Source organism: Hippichthys cyanospilos, unplaced genomic scaffold (assembly GCF_059441005.1).
Source record: "Hippichthys cyanospilos isolate Australia breed blue-spotted pipefish unplaced genomic scaffold, RoL_Hcya_1.0 HiC_scaffold_23, whole genome shotgun sequence".
Lineage (NCBI taxonomy): Eukaryota > Metazoa > Chordata > Actinopteri > Syngnathiformes > Syngnathidae > Hippichthys > Hippichthys cyanospilos.
Genome location: NW_028283379.1, coordinates 366,481 through 372,588, shown reverse-complemented (window position 1 = coordinate 372,588; position 6,108 = coordinate 366,481).

The following is a 6,108-nucleotide window of genomic DNA, read 5'->3' as shown; positions in this document are numbered from 1 at the left end:
GAATGTAGTCCTCTTAATTCTTGCTTCTAAAGCATACGCAAAAAGAAATTTCAATGTACAATGATGTTTTTTAAAAAACGGTCAAAATGTGCTCCACTCGGGCTGAAAACGCTTGTTCGGAACATTTCCTTAATGTTGACTATAAATCATAAACTAAGCATTTTTCAGCTGAAATAATGAATGTAGTCCTCTTAATTCTTGCTTCTAAAGCATACGCAAGCAGAAATTTCAATGTACAATGATGTTTTTAAAAAAACAGTCAAAATGTGCTCCACTCGGGCTGAAAACGCTTGTTTGGGACATGACATTAATGTTGACTATAAATCATAAACTAAGCATTTTTCAGCTGAAATAATGAATGTAGTCCTCTTAATTCTTGCTTCTAAAGCATACGCAAGCAGAAATTTCAATGTACAATGATGTTTTTAAAAAAACAGTCAAAATGTGCTCCACTCGGGCTGAAAACGCTGTTGGGGACATTTCATTAATGTTGACTATAAATCATAAACTAAGCATTTTTCAGCTGAAATAATGAATGTAGTCCTCTTAATTCTTGCTTCTAAAGCATACGCAAGCAGAAATTTCAATGTACAATGATGTTTTTAAAAAAACAGTCAAAATGTGCTCCACTCGGGCTGAAAACGCTGTTGGGGACATTTCCTTAATGTTGACTATAAATCATAAACTAAGCATTTTTCAGCTGAAATAATGAATGTAGTCCTCTTAATTCTTGCTTCTAAAGCATACGCAAGCAGAAATTTCAATGTACAATGATGTTTTTAAAAAAACAGTCAAAATGTGCTCCACTCGGGCTGAAAACGCTTGTTTGGGACATGACATTAATGTTGACTATAAATCATAAACTAAGCATTTTTCAGCTGAAATAATGAATGTAGTCCTCTTAATTCTTGCTTCTAAAGCATACGCAAGCAGAAATTTCAATGTACAATGATGTTTTTAAAAAAACGGTCAAAATGTGCTCCACTCGGGCTGAAAACGCTTGTTCGGAACATTTCCTTAATGTTGACTATAAATCATAAACTAAGCATTTTTCAGCTGAAATAATGAATGTAGTCCTCTTAATTCTTGCTTCTAAAGCATACGCAAGCAGAAATTTCAATGTACAATGATGTTTTTAAAAAAAACAGTCAAAATGTGCTCCACTCGGGCTGAAAACGCTTGTTCGGAACATTTCATTAATGTTGACTATAAATCATAAACTAAGCATTTTTCAGCTGAAATAATGAATGTAGTCCTCTTAATTCTTGCTTCTAAAGCATACGCAAGCAGAAATTTCAATGTACAATGATGTTTTTAAAAAAACGGTCAAAATGTGCTCCACTCGGGCTGAAAACGCTTGTTCGGAACATTTCCTTAATGTTGACTATAAATCATAAACTAAGCATTTTTCAGCTGAAATAATGAATGTAGTCCTCTTAATTCTTGCTTCTAAAGCATACGCAAGCAGAAATTTCAATGTACAATGATGTTTTTAAAAAAAACAGTCAAAATGTGCTCCACTCGGGCTGAAAACGCTGTTGGGGACATTTCATTAATGTTGACTACAAATCAAATACTAAGCATTTTTCAGCTGAAATAATGAATGTAGTCCTCTTAATTCTTGCTTCTAAAGCATTCGCAAGCTGAAATTTCAATGTACAATGATGTTTTTAAAAAAACAGTCAAAATGTGCTCCACTCGGGCTGAAAACGCTGTTGGGGACATTTCATTAATGTTGACTATAAATCATAAACTAAGCATTTTTCAGCTGAAATAATGAATGTAGTCCTCTTAATTCTTGCTTCTAAAGCATACGCAAGCAGAAATTTCAATGTACAATGATGTTTTTAAAAAAACAGTCAAAATGTGCTCCACTCGGGCTGAAAACGCTTGTTTGGGACATGACATTAATGTTGACTATAAATCATAAACTAAGCATTTTTCAGCTGAAATAATGAATGTAGTCCTCTTAATTCTTGCTTCTAAAGCATACGCAAGCAGAAATTTCAATGTACAATGATGTTTTTAAAAAAAGGGTCAAAATGTGCTCCACTCGGGCTGAAAACGCTTGTTTGGAACATTTCATTAATGTTGACTATAAATCATAAACTAAGCATTTTTCAGCTGAAATAATGAATGTAGTCCTCTTAATTCTCGCTTCTAAAGCATACGCAAGCAGAAATTTCAATGTACAATGATGTTTTTAAAAAAACAGTCAAAATGTGCTCCACTCGGGCTGAAAACGCTTGTTTGGGACATGACATTAATGTTAACTATAAATCATAAACTAAGCATTTTTCAGCTGAAATAATGAATGTAGTCCTCTTAATTCTTGCTTCTAAAGCATACGCAAGCAAAAATTTCAATGTACAATGATGTTTTTAAAAAAAGGGTCAAAATGTGCTCCACTCGGGCTGAAAACGCTTGTTTGGAACATTTCATTAATGTTGACTATAAATCATAAACTAAGCATTTTTCAGCTGAAATAATGAATGTAGTCCTCTTAATTCTTGCTTCTAAAGCATACGCAAGCAGAAATTTCAATGTACAATGATGTTTTTAAAAAAAACAGTCAAAATGTGCTCCACTCGGGCTGAAAACGCTGTTGGGGACATTTCATTAATGTTGACTATAAATCAAAAACTAAGCATTTTTCAGCTGAAATAATGAATGTAGTCCTCTTAATTCTTGCTTCTAAAGCATACGCAAGCAGAAATTTCAATGTACAATGATGTTTTTAAAAAAACAGTCAAAATGTGCTCCACTCGGGCTGAAAACGCTGTTGGGGACATTTCATTAATGTTGACTATAAATCATAAACTAAGCATTTTTCAGCTGAAATAATGAATGTAGTCCTCTTAATTATTGCTTCTAAAGCATACGCAAGCAGAAATTTCAATGTACAATGATGTTTTTAAAAAAACGGTCAAAATGTGCTCCACTCGGGCTGAAAACGCTTGTTTGGGACATTACATTAATGTTGACTATAAATCATAAACTAAGCATTTTTCAGCTGAAATAATGAATGTAGTCCTCTTAATTCTTGCTTCTAAAGCATACGCAAACAGAAATTTCAATGTACAATGATGTTTTTTAAAAAACGGTCAAAATGTGCTCCACTCGGGCTGAAAACGCTTGTTCGGAACATTTCCTTAATGTTGACTATAAATCATAAACTAAGCATTTTTCAGCTGAAATAATGAATGTAGTCCTCTTAATTCTTGCTTCTAAAGCATACGCAAGCAGAAATTTCAATGTACAATGATGTTTTTAAAAAAAACAGTCAAAATGCGCTCCACTCGGGCTGAAAACGCTGTTGGGGACATTTCATTAATGTTGACTACAAATCAAAAACTAAGCATTTTTCAGCTGAAATAATGAATGTAGTCCTCTTAATTCTTGCTTCTAAAGCATACGCAAGCAGAAATTTCAATGTACAATGATGTTTTTAAAAAAAGGGTCAAAATGTGCTCCACTCGGGCTGAAAACGCTTGTTTGGAACATTTCATTAATGTTGACTATAAATCATAAACTAAGCATTTTTCAGCTGAAATAATGAATGTAGTCCTCTTAATTCTTGCTTCCAAAGCATACGCAAGCAGAAATTTCAATGTACAATGATGTTTTTAAAAAAAACAGTCAAAATGTGCTCCACTCGGGCTGAAAACGCTGTTGGGGACATTTCATTAATGTTGACTACAAATCAAAAACTAAGCATTTTTCAGCTGAAATAATGAATGTAGTCCTCTTAATTCTTGCTTCTAAAGCATACGCAAGCAGAAATTTCAATGTACAATGATGTTTTTAAAAAAAACAGTCAAAATGCGCTCCACTCGGGCTGAAAACGCTGTTGGGGACATTTCATTAATGTTGACTATAAATCATAAACTAAGCATTTTTCAGCTGAAATAATGAATGTAGTCCTCTTAATTCTTGCTTCTAAAGCATACGCAAGCAGAAATTTCAATGTACAATGATGTTTTTAAAAAAACGGTCAAAATGTGCTCCACTCGGGCTGAAAACGCTTGTTTGGGACATTACATTAATGTTGACTATAAATCATAAACTAAGCATTTTTCAGCTGAAATAATGAATGTAGTCCTCTTAATTCTTGCTTCTAAAGCATACGCAAGCAGAAATTTCAATGTACAATGATGTTTTTAAAAAAACAGTCAAAATGTGCTCCACTCGGGCTGAAAACGCTTGTTTGGGACATGACATTAATGTTGACTATAAATCATAAACTAAGCATTTTTCAGCTGAAATAATGAATGTAGTCCTCTTAATTCTTGCTTCTAAAGCATACGCAAGCAGAAATTTCAATGTACAATGATGTTTTTAAAAAAACGGTCAAAATGTGCTCCACTCGGGCTGAAAACGCTTGTTCGGAACATTTCCTTAATGTTGACTATAAATCATAAACTAAGCATTTTTCAGCTGAAATAATGAATGTAGTCCTCTTAATTCTTGCTTCTAAAGCATACGCAAGCAGAAATTTCAATGTACAATGATGTTTTTAAAAAAAACAGTCAAAATGCGCTCCACTCGGGCTGAAAACGCTGTTGGGGACATTTCATTAATGTTGACTATAAATCATAAACTAAGCATTTTTCAGCTGAAATAATGAATGTAGTCCTCTTAATTCTTGCTTCTAAAGCATACGCAAGCAGAAATTTCAATGTACAATGATGTTTTTAAAAAAACGGTCAAAATGTGCTCCACTCGGGCTGAAAACGCTTGTTCGGAACATTTCCTTAATGTTGACTATAAATCATAAACAAAGCATTTTTCAGCTGAAATAATGAATGTAGTCCTCTTAATTCTTGCTTCTAAAGCATACGCAAGCAGAAATTTCAATGTACAATGATGTTTTTAAAAAAACAGTCAAAATGTGCTCCACTCGGGCTGAAAACGCTGTTGGGGACATTTCATTAATGTTGACTATAAATCATAAACTAAGCATTTTTCAGCTGAAATAATGAATGTAGTCCTCTTAATTCTTGCTTCTAAAGCATACGCAAGCAGAAATTTCAATGTACAATGATGTTTTTAAAAAAACGGTCAAAATGTGCTCCACTCGGGCTGAAAACGCTTGTTTGGGACATTACATTAATGTTGACTATAAATCATAAACTAAGCATTTTTCAGCTGAAATAATGAATGTAGTCCTCTTAATTCTTGCTTCTAAAGCATACGCAAGCAGAAATTTCAATGTACAATGATGTTTTTAAAAAAACAGTCAAAATGTGCTCCACTCGGGCTGAAAACGCTTGTTTGGGACATGACATTAATGTTGACTATAAATCATAAACTAAGCATTTTTCAGCTGAAATAATGAATGTAGTCCTCTTAATTCTTGCTTCTAAAGCATACGCAAGCAGAAATTTCAATGTACAATGATGTTTTTAAAAAAACGGTCAAAATGTGCTCCACTCGGGCTGAAAACGCTTGTTCGGAACATTTCCTTAATGTTGACTATAAATCATAAACTAAGCATTTTTCAGCTGAAATAATGAATGTAGTCCTCTTAATTCTTGCTTCTAAAGCATACGCAAGCAGAAATTTCAATGTACAATGATGTTTTTAAAAAAAACAGTCAAAATGCGCTCCACTCGGGCTGAAAACGCTGTTGGGGACATTTCATTAATGTTGACTATAAATCATAAACTAAGCATTTTTCAGCTGAAATAATGAATGTAGTCCTCTTAATTCTTGCTTCTAAAGCATACGCAAGCAGAAATTTCAATGTACAATGATGTTTTTAAAAAAAGGGTCAAAATGTGCTCCACTCGGGCTGAAAACGCTTGTTTGGAACATTTCATTAATGTTGACTATAAATCATAAACTAAGCATTTTTCAGCTGAAATAATGAATGTAGTCCTCTTAATTCTTGCTTCCAAAGCATACGCAAGCAGAAATTTCAATGTACAATGATGTTTTTAAAAAAAACAGTCAAAATGTGCTCCACTCGGGCTGAAAACGCTGTTGGGGACATTTCATTAATGTTGACTACAAATCAAAAACTAAGCATTTTTCAGCTGAAATAATGAATGTAGTCCTCTTAATTCTTGCTTCTAAAGCATACGCAAGCAGAAATTTCAATGTACA